Source organism: Prionailurus viverrinus, chromosome B3 (assembly GCF_022837055.1).
Source record: "Prionailurus viverrinus isolate Anna chromosome B3, UM_Priviv_1.0, whole genome shotgun sequence".
NCBI lineage: Eukaryota > Metazoa > Chordata > Mammalia > Carnivora > Felidae > Prionailurus > Prionailurus viverrinus.
The window spans coordinates 56,214,776-56,231,781 of record NC_062566.1 but is presented as its reverse complement, the minus strand read 5'-3'; the positions used below and the strand labels follow the sequence as shown (position 1 = coordinate 56,231,781).

At 38.5% G+C, this 17,006-nt stretch overlaps 1 protein-coding gene across 4 annotated transcripts in view; it reads right to left on the bottom strand.

The window, feature by feature from the left end:
* ZNF106 (zinc finger protein 106) overlaps positions 1-17,006 on the bottom strand; it is a 65,292-nt gene that overhangs the window by 45,557 nt on the left and 2,729 nt on the right. The window lies entirely within an intron of this gene.

Genomic DNA, 17,006 nt, shown 5'->3' with positions numbered 1-17,006 from the left:
TATGCAGGTTCCTCAAAAAATTAAAAACAGAACTACCCTATGGCCCACCAATTGCACTACTAGGTATTTCTCTAAAGGATACAAAAATGCTGATTCGAAGGGGCACATGCACCGCAATGTTTATAGCAGCATTATCAACAATGGCCAAATTATGGAAAGAGCCCAAATGTCCACTGACTGATGAATGGATAAAGAAGACGTGGTGTGTGTGTATGTGTGTGTGTGTGTGTGTGTGTGTGTGTATGTATATATGTATATACATACATATATATATACATACATACATATATATATAACGGAACACTACTTGGCAATGCAATGGAATGAAATCCTGGCCATTTGCAACAACGTGGATGGAGCTAGAGGGTATTACACTAAGCGAAATAAGTCAGTTGGAGAAAGATATGATATGATCTCACTCATACGTGGAATTCGAGAAAAACATGAACATAGGGGAAGGGAAGGAAAAAGAAGATAAAAACAGACAGGGAGGCAAACCATAAGAGACTCTTTACAGAGAACAAACTGAGGGTTGCTGGAGGGGAGGTGGGTGGGAGGATGGGCTAAATGGGTGATGGGCATTAAGGAGGGCACTTGTTGGGATGAGCACTGGGTGTCATATGTAAGAGATGAAGCATTAAATTCTACTCCTGAAACCAATACTACACTGTATGTTAACTAATTTGGATTTAAATAGATAAAGATAAAATAAAATATTCTCTATCAACCTGTTAACCAAAGACTCCCTCTTATGATTTATTTTTCCTTTCACAAGCTCCATGTTTCGACTCTGCATGAATTAAGTAAATTCATTTTAACGTCTGTAAAAAAATTAAAAAGTACAACTGCTAACAAAGCATTTAATCAATAAGGAAGACCTAGTATTTAAGTACTGAATTGACAGGATTCCAGCCAAAGACAAAGGAACTTTAATTTCCATATCTTTAATCTGGGTTAATATATGATTTCCATTAAGCTCTCTGAAATACTCAAATTAGCTCACAGCTTTCTAGATGGGAACCACTGCTCTCTTTCAAGGTCTTAAGGATTAGAAGTCAAGGAAATAGAAACCACCCAACTCTGCAATCTCAAAGTACTTGAGAGGTTACATTACACAAGTCAAGTAAGTATATAAAAACAATTCAACTACTGCCATTCTCACTTTAACCCCCTTGAGTTTTCCTCCCATATCACTTAAAAATACCCACTATGAAATTTTTCCAATTTTCCCCAAACTGTGAGAAATATCTGTGATATTTCTTAGTCATAACAGCCTTAAAAGTCCCATAATAAATACCTTTTCTCAACATTCTAATTGCTATTCTGTCAATACAATTACCATGCCTGTGGACAAAAACCATATTACTGATTCTTTTCCTTCAGTTTCCTGTATTTAGTCATACAGGAGTCCTAACAGATTTCTATTTTTCATTTTTGCTATCTATTCTTCAATGTGATGAACCCGTAAGACCTTACAGGTCTATCTATCCTCCCTTCAACCAACTGCTCCACCCATTAAAGATTCCTGCCTTGGCTCCTGCCCCCCAGTATATAAAGAAGTTCTAAACCCAAGCAGTACAACAGAATCATCCACATCGCTTATTAATAAAAAGAAATACAGTTGTGTAGGCAGAGTAGAATTATTACACTGTAATTTCCAGAGACTCCATTTTGTGCCTCATTATGCTCATTATCCCCACCCTTATACAAGGGTAGTCACTCAAAAGTGATTTAAATAGGTCAGAAAGACACATTTCCCAGTAACCGCTATCTCACAACTCTGTAGTCCATCTCAAACATCAATGTTACAATATGTCTCCAAATATTTATTATGTAACTCAAGGCTGAAAAACAGTTTGGTGTCAAAGAACTTTATTTGCAACACTGTCACATTATCTCATTTTACTGTTTAAACAACCTGCAATGTAAGTAAGTACAGGCAGTTTGATGGTAGGTTATGTCTGGTCTCCCTCACCTTCCCATGAGGATGCGATCTGTTTATAAACCTCCTAAGATTCATTACAATAAACTCAGTAGTTCTTAAGATATTTGAACTCTGACCTAATTAAAGCCAACGCAGACTTCACAGGACAATAATACACTGTGAAACAGTGAAGAAAAAAAAAAGCTTAGGGGTGCCTGGCTGGCTTAGTCGAAGGAGCATGTGACTCTTGATCTTGGGGTTGTGAATTCGAGCCCCAGGTTGGGTGTACTTAAATAAATAAAAACTTAAAAAAGAAAGAAAAAGCTTGATTTTGGTTTGTTGAGGTGGGGAGAGTGGTACTCAGATTAGAATCCCTTTTCTGAATTCCAAAGGTAACTAACTGTGTGCCTCCATCTCAACCCTGAACAAAAAAGTAATGGATTTCTGATGAGCAAAACAGGGTAACAGACAGTGCTCAGTGACAAAGCAAGTTTTTCCTACTACCCCTAGGTTGCCCAGAAGGTTACAGAGCAAAGATATGACGGGCACTTCTGGGAGGCACTCTGGGAGGGTCCTCACTTTGCTCAGTGGGCCTCCCTAGAAAGTTCCAAGGCTCCTACCTAAGGAAGAAGTGAGCTGGTAATAAAGGTCAGAAAGTATTTTTTATCACATCAACCTATAACCAGAACTTTCAAAGGCTTATTGTAGGTAGCTGTCATATTTGCTAGTTCTAAGTCTTGGCTGGCTCCTGATTCCCAAGGCAAGTGATTGGTGGCTTCCTGCATCCAGTATCTTTGAGCATAAGCTTATAAGCATTTTACTCGCTAGCATTCCTACTTTTTATATTATCTGCCCTACCACAACACTTAGCAAGAGTACATGTACTAACCACTCTTTATTAGTAAGCATAGGGCTAACACAAAGACCGGAAGTTAAGTCTGTGACTCAGAAAAAGGCATTAAAAGTTGTGCCCCTCTCAAGTGAAGCGTGCCCAGGCAAGGAAACAAGGAAAGGAACAAAAAACAACCAGGCAAGGAAAATGGAAAGGGTGGACAACAGATCCCTTAACTCAGAACTACCATCAGGTTCCAATTCTTTACTCAATTCTGGAACCTGGCAAGCATTATATCTTAGAATGAAAAGTAACTGAAAAAGAAACTGGGGTAACACCAACCTTAACGAGGTAATATAAAATACTAGCAAATGTTATCATCATATAACAGAGTAGATCATAAACCCAAGGATAGGTTATGTGACCACTGTTTTAAAACTGTAACTGGGTAGCTTGTTGCATTTATTTAGCAATTAAAAAAATTTTTATTCCTGTATTCAATCCATCTTTTATAGATATTAAAATTTAAAATTCTGTGACATGAAATTTTAGATTCTGTGGCATGAATTACAATCCCTGCAAGCTAATGAGTGACTCTAACTAACTTGCCCAACATTCTCCTCAAAAAGCTTCGTTGTTCTCCATGCATCTTCTTGCTAACAATGTGTTCAATAATCTTCACCCACTTTATACAAGTATGATTATAATAACAATCATCTTCACTATTCTCTTTGTAAAAATTTTTAAGTTCATGGTTAACTATAGTCATGGTGTAATACAGTAAAACATTTACTTTAGCAGTTTAATTGACGTTAATAGCTTTCTAGGGGCACCTGGGTGGCTCAGTCAGTTAAGTGTCTGACTTCAGCTCATGTCATGATCTCATGGTTCATGGGTTCAAGCACAACGTCAAGCTCTGTGTGGACAGCAGGGAGCCTGGAGCCTGCTTCAGATGCTTGTCTCCCTCTCTCTCTGATCCTCCCCTGCTCGCACTCTTTCTCTCAAAAATAAATAAACATGAAAACAATTTTTTTTTAAAATAGCCTCCTAAATGCCTTCGTCCTATATTTAAAAAATTGTTGAGTCTGCAAAGGTCACCATATATTTCATCAGATTTTAGGGAGGAATTTATGTGCTAAAGCAGTGGTGTCTGCAAATTTTTGAATTTGCAAAACTCCTCAACATCACTTTGTAAATGTCAAAAATCTGTTTACTAAAAGCTCACATGCATACAGTGATAGATCCAAATATCTCAGTAAGTAGTAAAAAAAAAATATGCTTAGACAAAATTTGGTACTGTTCAAAAGTTCAGCATTCCAACAGCATGGAAATTTTCCCAGAGCTCTAATTTACCTTGAAATTGTCACCTTAAAAAGAACAGCTGTATAATATCCTCCTAACAGGTCCCAGCACCCTCTCTCAAACCACTCTCAGGTATTCCTGTACTTTCCCAATTCCTTACACTGCAGCAGAAGTAATCTCTTTAAAATACAAATCTGTTCATAATATTCTCTTTTCTCCCTATACTGTGTTTTGGAAAATTTCAAACACAAAAATGCTGAAAGGTTCTCATAGTGAACATCCCACATCCAGGTTCCCATATATCCCTATATCTATTACCTAGATTCTGCCATATAACATTTTACTATATTTGCTGTATCAGAAAGATCACTCAATCATAATGTATTATGATTTGTTAATATTTTGCTCAGAATCATACGGGGCTCTATGTACATAAGGCATGTTTCTGTAATTTTCTTTTAAATCTGTAACATCTTTATCTGGTTTTAGTTATTAGGTAATGATGCACTAGTGAAATGAGTTTGGAAGCGATTCCCTTCTGTCTATTTTCTGGAAGTTTAAGATTGATGTTATTTCTTCTTTAATTTTTTTTAATGTTTATTTTTGAGAGAGAGACAGAGTACGAGCAGAGGAGGGGCAGAGAGAGAGGAAGACACAGAATCTGAAGCAGGCTCCAGGCTCCCTGCTGTCAGCACAGAGACTGACACAGGGCTTGAACCCAAAAACTGTGAGATCATGACCTGAGCCGAAGTCGGACACTTAACCAACTGAGCCACCAAGATGCCCCTATTTCTTCTTTAAATACTTCACAGAATTCAGGGCGCCTGGATGGCTCAGTCAGTTGAGCATCACACTTGATCTCAGCTAGGATCTTGATCTCAGGATCATGAGTTCAAGCCCCGCATTGGGCTCTGCATGGTGGTGAAGCCTACTTAAAAAACAAAAACAAACAAACAAAAAGTACTTGATAGAATTCATCAGTGAAACCATTATGGCCCTGAGTTTTCTTTACGGAAGTTTTTTTTTTTTTTATCATTATCCCGTTTCTTTAATATGAGTTTATTTAGATTTTGTTTCAACTTGTGACAGCTTTAGTATGTTGATATTTTCAAGAAACTGCACAGTTACATTGTCAAATTTTTTGGCGTTAGGTTGTTTATAATATCCCCTTATTGTTCTACAGGATCTGTAGTGATAAATCCCTTGCATTCCTGATATTAGTAATTTGTGTTGTTTTTATTAGTGTATCTATGGGTTTATCAACATTATTAATCTTTTCAAAGAACTTCTGGCTTTGTAATTTCGCCTATTGTTTGTCTTTTTCTATTTCACTGATTGCTTCTGTTGTCGTTATCATTTCTCTCCTCCTGTCTACTTTGGATTTATCTTGCTCTTTGTTTGCTCCATAAGGTAGAACTTTAGGTCACTATCTTTAGACCTCCTTTTTCTAAAATAAGTGTTTAAAGTTATATACTTCCTTCTAAGCATGCCATTAACTGCATCCTACAAATTTTTAAAGCACTTTTTAATAAACTATGTATATCAGAATAGTTTTAGATTTACAGAGAAATTGCAATAGTAAAGCACCCCTATATACCACTCCTAGTTTACTGTATTATTTATACCTTGCATTAGTATAATAGTTTGTCATAATTAATAAACCAATATTGATAATTAATTTAACTCCATATTTTATTTCCATATTTTTTTTAAAAAAACGCTTATCTATTTATTTTTGAGAGAGAGTGCATGCAAGGGGGGTAGAAGCAGAGAGACAGAGAGAGAAAGAGAGAGAAAGAAGCCCAAGCGGGCTTCACACTGTCAGTGCAGAGCTCGATGTAGGGCTTGAACTCATGAACTATGAGATCATGACTTGAGCTGAAGTCAGACACTTAACCAACTCAGCCACCCAGGCACCCCAACGAGATTTTTTACCTAATATCCTTTTTCTCTTCTAGGATTTCAACCAGGATACCACATTACATTTGGTCATGATGCCTCCTCAGGCTCCTCTTGGCTATGACCATTATCCCACAAATTTTGATGCTGTATTTTCACCATCCAGTTCAAATCACTATCTCTCTTGTGATTTCTTCATTGACATAGGTTTAGAAGTTTAACTGAATTTTCAAATGTTTGTGGGATATTTTAGTCATCTTGATTTCTACTTTAATCCCATCATGGTCAAAGAATATATTCTGTATTATTTCAATCCTTTCAAATTTATCGAGACATGATTTACAACCTGGTATCTGGTTTATAAATACACTTGGGGAAAAGAAATGTATTCTGTAGTAGTTGGGTGCAGATCTATACTGATTTTTTTGTTTCTTTAGCCATCAGTTATTGAGAAGAATGTTAAAGTCACTATGATTGTTACCCATTTTTTAAAATTTTTTTTAGTTTATTTTGAGGGAGAGTGAGCATGAGCAGGGGAGGGGCAGAGAGAGAGGTGAGAGAGAGAATCCCAAGCAAGCTCTGCACTGTCAGCACAGAGCCTGACATTGGGCTCAATCTTATGAACTGCGAGATCATGACCTGAGCCAAAACCAAGAGTTGGATACTTAATGAGCCACCCAGGCACCCCTTTTCTTTAATTGTATCAATTTTTGCTTGATGTATTATGAAGCTCTGGTGTTTGGCACATATGTGTTTATGATAATGTCATGAATTGACATTTTTATCATTATGAAAAGACCCCCTTAACTCTGGCAACACGCTTAATTTTTTTTTAAGCTCATTTATTTTGAAAGAGACAGCAAGCAGGGTAGAGGCAGAGAAAGATGTGGGAGAGAGAGGGAGAGAGAGGGAGAGGGAGAGAAACTCGAGCAGACTCCACACCCCCAAAACAGAACCTGATGTGGGGCCTGAACCCATGAACTGTGAGATCATAACTTGGGCCAAAATCAAGAGTCAGATGCTCACCTGAATGAGCCACCCAGGGGTCCCAACACACTTTATCTTGAACTCTACTTTATCTGACATGAACATAGCCATTCTAGCCTTGTTATGCTTACTGACTGAAAGACACATTTTTCCATGCATTTACTTTTAGCCAATCTGTCTGTATGCACTGAATCAGAATATCTATTCCATTATACTAAATAAAATTCTTGATATGGGGCACCTGGGTGGCTATGTTAGTTGAGCATCTGACTTCAGCTCAGGTCATGATCTCACAGTTCATAATTTCGAGGGCCTGATTGGGTTCACTACTGTCAGCACAGAGCCGACTTCAGATCCTCTGTCTCCCTCTCTCTCTCTCAAAAATAAATAAACACAGGGGCTCCTTGGGTGGCTCAGTCAGTTGAGCGTCTGACTCCTGATTTCAGCCTGGGTCATGATCGCATGGTTCATGGGATCACACACTGTGTGGAGCTCTGCGCTGACAGCATGAAACCTGCTTAGGATTCTCTCTCCCTCTCTCTCTGCCCCTCCCCTGCCTCAAAATAAATTATTTAAAAATAAATATTAAAAAATTGATATGGTTGGATTAGGTCTACCGTTATTTCTGTTAGTCTGTACCTGTCTTCTTTTGGATTATTCACTTTAATTTTTCTACTAGCTTTTTAGCAGTGCTTCTTCACATTTTCTCTACCATGAGCGCTCCAGGAACTACAAAATACACCCTATCATTTTACCCTGTACTCCATGTTAATAATTTGCCACTTCAGGGGGCACCTGGGTAGCTCATTCAGTTAAGCGTCTGACTTCGACTCAGGTCATGATCTCACGGTTCATGAGTTCGAGGCCCACATCGGGCTCTGTGCTGGCAGCTCAGAGCCTGGGGCCTGCTTCAGATTCTGTGTCTCTCTCTCTCTCTGTTCATCCCTTGCTCACACTCTCTCCCTCTAAAAACAAATAAATATTTAAAAAAAATTTTTTTAGTGGGAATGCAAGTTGGTGCAGCCACTCTGGAAAACAGTATGGAGGTTCCTCAAAAAACTAAATAGAACTACCCTACGACCCAGCAATTGCACTACTAGGCATTTATCCATGGGATACAGGTGCTCTGTTTCAAAGGGACACATGCACCCCCATGTTGATAGCAGCACTATCAACAATAGCCAAAGTATGGAAAGAGCCCAAATGTCCATCGATGGATGAATGGATAAAGAAGATGTGGTATACATATACAATGGAGTATTACTTGGCAATCAAAAAGAATGAAATCTTGCCATTTGCAACTACGTGGATGGAACTGGAGGGTATTATGCTAAGTGAAATTAGCCAGAGAAAGAAAAAAATCATGTGACTTCACTCATATGAGGACTTTAAGAGACAAAACAGATGAACATAAGGGAAGGGAAACAAAAATAATATAAAAACAGAGAGGGGGGCAAAACAGAAGAGATTCATAAATACGGAGAACAAACTGAGGGTTACGGGAGGGGTTGTGGGGGGGGATGGGCTAGATGGGTAAGGGGCACTAAGGAATCTACTCCTGAAATCATTGTTGCACTATATGCTAATTTGGATGTAAATTTTAAAAAATAAAACTTAAAAAAAAAGGTTACATAAAAAAAATAATAATAATAATTTGCCACTTCAAGTACATTTTACAAACCTTGTAGCCATATAGGTCAATTTACTCCCAACTCCCATTCCATGCTTTATGGTATATGTTTTATATCTATATGATGTGATGATCTCCACAAGATGATGCATCTTTATTAAATAGTTGTATGTTGTTTTAAGAAATTAAAAGGACAAGGGGCGCCTGGGTGGCGCAGTCGGTTAAGCGTCTGACTTCAGCCAGGTCACGATCTCGCGGTCCGGGAGTTCGAGCCCCGCGTCAGGCTCTGGGCTGATGGCTCAGAGCCTGGAGCCTGTTTCCGATTCTGTGTCTCCCTCTCTCTCTGCCCCTCCCCTGTTCATGCTCTGTCTCTCTCTGTCCCAAAAATAAATAAAACGTTGAAAAAAAAAAAAAAAAAAAAAAAGAAATTAAAAGGACAAGATTTGTATTTATCCACTTATTTACTTTTTCTGATGTTCTTCACTCCCTGATGAAGAGTCAAGTTTCCACCTGGTATCATCTCTTTTTAGACCAAACTTTAGCATTTCTTGTAGTGCAAATCTGCTAGTAATGAATTCGCTTGGTTTTCTTTTAACTGACATTATTTATATTTCACTTTCATTCTTGAATGCTATACTACTGAATCTGTAATTCTGGATTGTCAAGTTTTTCTTTCAGCATTTTAAAGATTTTCTATTCTTTCTGGCCTTCATGATCACCCTCCTGTATATAACATGTTTTCTTTGGTTGCTTTCTGGATTTTTCCTTTTATTTTTGGCTTTCAACAGTTTGACTATGAGGTACCTAGTCATGGTTTTCTTCGTTGTTAAACTTATGGTTTGCATGGTTTTGTCTTTATCCTTCTTAGGGTGTGCTGAGCTTACAGAATCTGTCAATTTATGCCTTTCACTAACTTTGGGACGTTTTCAGCCCTTACATTTTCAAGTATTTTTTCTTCTTCCCCATTCTTTTACCTCTCCTTCTGGCACTCCAATGTAGTATGTTGGTTTTTTTATATTGCCCACAGGTCCTTGAGGATCTCTTCCTTTTTCTCTTTTATTCTTCTTCTGCTCTTCATACTGAGTAATTTCTATTGATCTTTAATTTCATGGATTCTCTCCTCAGGCGTCTCCATTCTGCTTTTAGCCCAACCAGTTTATTTCCAGTTTCCTATATTTCAACATTAGAATATCCATTTGATTATTTAATACTCATTTTTTTAAAATATTTATTTTTGAGAGAGAGCATGTACAAGTGGGGAAGGGCCAGAGAAAGGGGGAGACAGAGTATCTAAAGTGGGCTCTGTGCTGATAGCAGAGAGCCTGATGTGGGGCTCAAACTTAAACCGTGAGATCATGACCTGAGCTGAAGTCAGACACAACCCACTGAGCCACCCATATCCCCTAATACTCATTCTTTATGAGTATATTTTCCTGTGCATCATTTTCCTTTTCTTTACTAATACATATTTTTCAAAAGTTTCAAATCCTTTCCTGCTAATTCCAACATTTGAGTATTTTAAGATTAAGATAGTCTTTTAACTTGAGAATAGGTTACATTTCCCTGATTCTCTGTATATGAGTAATTTTGGAATATATGCTGGATGTTATAAATGTTATATTGTGGAGACTCTGAATTCCTTTATATTCCTCTGAAGAGTGCTGATTTTTTTGTTGTTTTTTAATATTTATTTTTGAAAGTGTGTGTGCGCGCGCGCAGGAGGGGAAGAGAGGGAAACACAGAATCTGACGCAGGCTCTAGGCTCTGAGCTATCAGCACGAGCCTGACATGGGGCTCCAACTCACAAACCGTGAGTTCATGACCAGAGCCAAAATCTGATGCTTAACCGACTGAGCCACCCAGGTGCCCCAAAGAGTGATTTTTTTTTAATTTATTTTTGTTTTAGTAGGTATGTAAATTGGTTGACTCAAACTGCAAACTCTGTTTCTTAGGTAGATGAAATCTCAATTCAGTTCTTTCACCCTTAGCTGAACTTCTTAGAGTCTGTTCTACACATGCATAGTTCCACACTCTGTCAAGATTTCAGTAGAGTTCATTCACAAGAGTTTGAGGCTTCTCTATTTTCCAGGATTCTCCTTTTACTTCCCAATAGGTGTGTTTGCGTAGAGCCTTATCTTTTGGTTCTTCAGGCCAAAAACACTAGAAGTTTAACATCAGAAATTTAACCACCCTACCTGGCACAGACTGCAGCCATGAAAATGGGAAATCATGTGCATCAGTTCCTCAAGTGTTAATTCCCTTCCAGAATCTGTTTGCTCTGGGTAAATCTCCAGTGATTTTAGTTGTTTTATGTACTTCTGATTTAATAGCTGTTATCTGCAGGAAGGTCTGCCAGTAGGAGCTTACTAAGCCATGATCAGAACTAGACACATGCTTACACTTTTCAGAGCCTTCAACCTGACTGAATGGCTCCAGGCAATGTTCAAGCAGGTGAGGGAGATCAAAGAAGACATGCCCCTCAGTCTTGTGATGGAGTGGGAGGCCCTAGGTCTAGTGACAAATCTGCTAGGGTCTAGGATGATTCTTGAATGGCAGATGTCTTTCATGAAATGGCTCAGGATTCTAGTCTACTTCCATTTCGCCTCAACCTAAACATTCACTTCTATGATTCCTTCAACCATACAATGAAAAAGCCAAGACCATACACTCTAAGTTTATTTATTTACTTATTTTGAGAGAGAGAGAGAGAGAGAGAGAGAGAGAGCGAGCGCGAGCAGGGGAGGGGCAGAAAGAGAGGAAGAGAGAGAATTCCAAGCAGAGCCCCATGCAGGACTCAAACTCATGAACTGTGAGACCATGACCTGAGGCGAAGTTGAATGCTTAACCGACTGAGCCACCCAGGCGCCCCAAGACCATAAGCTCTTATGTTTTATGCCTCAGTTCCTTACTTTTAAAAGCCCCTTGGGGCGCCTGGGTGGCTCAGTCGGTTGAGCGTCCAACTTCAGCTCGTGTCATGATCTTGCGGTCCATGAGTTTAAGCCCCACGTCAGGCTCTGTGCTGACAGTTCGGAGCCTGGAGCCTGTTTCAGATTCTGTGTCTCCCTCTTTCTCTCTCCTCCCCCACTCATGCTCTGTCTCTCTCGTCTCAAAAATAAATAAACGTTAAAAAAAATTTTTTTTAATTAAAAATAAATACATAAATAAAAGCCCCTTGGCCTGGGTGGCTCAGTCAGTTAACTGTCTGTCTTTGGCCTAGGTCATGACCCTGCTCTTCCCAAGTTCGAACCCCGTGTCGGGCTCTGTGCTGACAACTTAGAGCCTGGAGCCTGTTTTGGATTCTGTGACTCCCTCTCTCTCTCTGCCCCTCCCCCACTCACATTCTGTCTCTCTCTCTCTCTCTCTCTCTCTCAAAAATAAACATTAAAAATAAATAAATAAAAAATAAAAAAGCCCTTCAGTGCATCCAAGTATTTAAGATCAAAAACCAAAATACTTAACAAAGTCCTCCAAAGAGCTGTTTCATATGCTGGTCCCTCTCCCTGGAATGTTTTTATTCCTTTCCATCTAGGTAACTATTCATCCTTCAAATCTCAGTCCAAATGTCATTTGCCTGGGGAAGCACTCCCTGATCTCTCAGATGAGGCCATACTCCCTCATACACACTTCTCTCCTAAAATCCTGTGCCTCCTTCATACCACTTATCACAACTGTGACTATTTCTGAGGCAGACAGGAGAGCAGCAGTTCTCAACCATATCAGACACAACACCCTCTTTTTTTTCCCTAAAATGTTACGGGAATTTTCATTCATCCATAAATATGAGACATGATTATAACAATCCCCAGTACGGGGCGCCTGGGTGGCTCAGTTGGTTAAGCGTCTAACTTCAGCTCAGGTCATGATCTTGCGGTTCGTGAGTTCGAGCCCCACATCGGGCTCTGTGCTGACAGCTCAGAGCCTGGAGCTGCTTCAGATTCTGTGTGTATTTCTCTCTCTGTCCCTCCTGTTCATGCTCTGCCTCTCTCTCTCAAAAATAAATAAGAAAACATAAAAAAAAAAAAAAAAGAGAAACAATCCCCAGTATGCTCTTCAAGCAGCTGTCCCAAAGGTCACCATGGAATTTTTCTTTCAAGGTATTTATACCTTTTTATTATAAATATTTTACAATAGCTCCTACCCTTAGTGAAATTCAGAGCGACTGTAACTTACTTACACATGTCAAATTTTAAGTATCAATATAAGGGCACCTGGGTGGCTCAGTTGATTAATTGTCCAACTTCATCTCAGGTCATTTTCTCACAGTTCATGAGTTCCAGCTCTGGATCAGACTCTGTGCTGTCAACATGGAACCTATTTCAGATTCTCTCCCCTCCACCCCAGCCCGCCACCTCCCCTGCTGGTACCCTCTCTCTCTCAAAAATAAATAAAACATTTTTTAAAAAAAATTTAAAAAATAAAATAATATTTATTTCAACATGTAAATGCTTGGGCGTGACTATATTAGATGAAGACTATGAGTGTGAAAACTGCAAATACAGACTGATAAAAGCATGTTATATCGTTGATGAAAATACCAGGAACGTGATACGATTTTCCAAAATAGTGACCAACTCTTTGTAAACTCTGAAATAAAGAAAGTACAGGGGCGCCTGGGTGGCTAAGGCGGTTAAGCGGCCGACTTCGGCTCAGGTCATGATCTCGCGGTCCGTGAGTTCGAGCCCCGTATCGGGCTCTGTGCTGATGTCTTAGAGACTGGAGCCTGTTTCAGATTCTGTGTCTCCCTCTCTCTGATCCTCCCCCGTTCATGTTCTGTCTCTCTCTGTCTCAAAAATAAATAAACATTAAAAAAATAATAAAAAAAAAAGAAAGTACAATCTCTTGATTTACACAGTAACTGTGCTCTATGCAAAAACAAAACAGAACAAAAAATAATTCATGTGTAAAACAAATTAGTTCTAAGTTCATGTGATTAGAAACAGATTTTTCACCTATATGAACATCCTCTGGGCCATTTGAAAGTGATGTAAAATGTACAACAGGTTTTTACTGTATAGGGTAGGGATGTTCTTTACATTGCAGGATGTCTAACATCTGGATCTTTATCCAGTAAAGTCAGTGTCATCCTCTCAATGATTTTGAAACTAAAAATACCCCCCAAATTTCCAAACCTCCCTAGGAGATGATCTCAAACTCATTGAAAACCACTACATCAGGGTAAAAGAAGATAGCAAGATCTCTATAACCAGACTGCTTGTGTTTGAAACCTAGCTCTATCACTTACTAGCTGTGTGTGATCTTGACCAAGTAGTTTAACCTTTTTGTGCTTCAGTTTCTACATTCATAAAACAAAAATATTATCAGAATCAATGTCATAGAGCTGTTACGAGGAATAAATTAGAAAATCCATATTAAGTGTTTGGCACAAAGTTGGTACCAAATCTTTGCTATAGTCATTAGTATAATTATTTGCTTAATGACTGTCTCTCCCAATAGACAGTAAACTCCATTACAGCTAGCAGGAATGTCTGTTGTGTTCATTATTTTATTCCTATGACCTGGCACACCATCTGGTATAGAGTAAGTACTCAATATTGAATAAATGAATGAATAAAAGTTAGCAAAGGTGTTTGTATATAAACAATAAAAACTGGAGCATAACCTTCAACCTATTATTTTAGGTTATGTTACTAAGATACTTCTATACATAAATGTCAAAATTTACCCTAATGACATACATACATATGTAGAATTTATCTAGAGGTATACCCAAGAAACTAGTAATAGGTTTTGACTCTGGGAAAAAAACTGAGGGCATGGGGGTTGGAAATTCATTTTTCACTATAGATCTTTTTGTTCTTTTCAAAAAATTAAGCAATATACATGTATTATTAATTTTTTTTAATTTTCTTTTTACTCACATATTTTTTAATTTTTTTAATGTTTATTTATCTTTGACAGAGAGAGAGACAGAGAGACAGAGAGACAGAGAATGAATGGAGGAGGGGCAGAGAGAGAGGGAGACACAAAATCTGAAGCAGGCTCCAGGCTCTGAGCTGTCAGCACAGAGCCTGACGCAAGGCCCAAATCCATGGACAGTGAGATCATGACCTGAGCCAAAGTCAGACCCTCAACCGACTGAGCCACCCGGGCACCCCTAACTCATATATTTTTTTAAACCTAGAAGACCTAAGGCACAAGAACTAAGACTGCATAATGCTTCTTTGTACAAAACTTTTTTGAAACTCCAGAAATCTGGCACAAAAACAGACACATAGACCAATGGAATAGAATAGAAACCCCAGAACTAAACCCACAAACGTATGGCCAACTAACCTTTGACAGAGCAGGAAAGAACATCCAATGGAAAAAAGACAGTCTCTTTAACAAATGGTGCTGGGAGAACTGGACAGCGACATGCAGAAGGTTAAAACTAGACCACTTTCTTACACCATTCACAAAAATAAACTCAAAATGGATAAAGGACCTGAATGTGAGACAGGAAACCATCAAAACCTTAGAGGAGAAAGCACGAAAAGACCTCTCTGACCTCAGCCGTAGCAATCTCTTACTCGACACATCCCCAAAGGCAAGGGAATTAAAAGCAAAAGTCAATTACTGGGACCTTATGAAGATAAAAAGCTTCTGCACAGCAAAGGAAACAACCAACAAAACTAAAAGGCAACCAACGGAATGGGAAAAGATATTTGCAAATGACATATCGGACAAAGGGCTAGTATCCAAAATCTATAAAGAGCTCACCAAACTCCACACCCGAAAAACAAATAACCCAGTGAAGAAATGGGCAGAAAACATGAATAGACACTTCTCTAAAGAAGACATCCGGATGGCCAACAGGCACATGAAAGATGCTCAACGTCGCTCCTTATCAGGGAAATACAAATCAAAACCACACTCAGGTATCACCTCACACCAGTCAGAGTGGCCAAAATGAACAAATCAGGAGACTATCGATGCTGGAGAGGATGTGGAGAAACGGGAACCCTCTTGCACTGTTGGTGGGAATGCAAATTGGTGCAGCTGCTCTGGAAAACGGTGTGGAGGTTCCTCAGAAAATTAAAAACAGACCTACTCTATGACCCAGCAACAGCACTGCTAGGAATTTATCCAAGGGATACAGGAGTACTGATGCATAGGGACACGTGTACCCCAATGTTTATAGCAGCACTCTCAACAATAGCCAAAATTATGGAAAGAGCCTAAATGTCCATCAACTGATGAATGGATAAAGAAATTGTGGTTTATATACACAATGGAGTACTATGTGGCAATGAGAAAGAATGAAATATGGCCCTTTGTAGCAACGTGGATGGAACTGGAGAGTGTTATGCTAAGTGAAATAAGCCATACAGAGAAAGACAGATACCATATGTTTTCACTCTTATGTGGATCCTGAGAAACTTAACAGAAACCCATGGGGGAGGGGAAGGGGAAAAAAAAAAAAAGAGGTTAGAGTGGGAGAGAGCCAAAGCATAAGAGACTTAAAAACTGAGAACAAACTGAGGGTTGATGGGGGCTGGGAGGGAGGGGAGGGTGGGTGATGCGTATTGAGAAGGGCACCTTTTGGGATGAGCACTGGGTGTTGTATGGAAACCAATTTGACAATAAATTTCATATATTGAAAAAATTAAAAAAAATTAAAAAAAAAAGAAACTCCTGAAATCATTAAGAAGTTTGACTTGCACATATATTTTGAACTTTCAGAATGTTCATCACACTAAAGAGACCTATCACAGTTTACTGATACTCCAAAAAAGTCTAATTAGAAACTGATTACCTATCCAAAAAGACATAAAGGGACAAGTAACATAACTACTAGGAGTAATAATAATTTTATATTTATATACCAGTTTATAGTTTACAAAATCTGGTGGAAAAGCATGACCTCTGAAGTAGACAAAAAATAGGTTTACTACCCCAAGTAAATTTTAATCTTTCTGAACTTCAAATTCCTTTTCTATAAAATGAGATACTACCACCTAGTAATCAGGGATTCAGTTTAAAAAAGAAGAAGTAATTTCTTGCTGTGAGCTTTTCTTTCTAAAGGTAATTATTTACATGTTCAATAGGTAACATGTTTCAAATTTTTAAAATAGAAATGGGCGTACAGCTGGTTTCAATGGAGAACTCCAATTTACCACCTGAACCCACTAATCAATCACTATCTATCACCCACTACTATCACTAATAGCGGAAAAACTAGAGTATAGAGCATAGCCTACGATATTGTACCCAAAGTGTTTAACCTGAAACCAATCAAGCATTTACCTTACCTTTGTTAGCAGTAACAAGCTAAGTGATATCACTAGGAATCAATCAGTTAAATTCAGATCATTGACAGGGTCTCTTCAACAAGTTATGATGAAAAAGAAAAAAAAAAGTTAACTGTTCTAGATTTGAAAAGATTTCAAGAGACATAAAAGCCAAATGCAATGCATAAACTTTTATTGGAA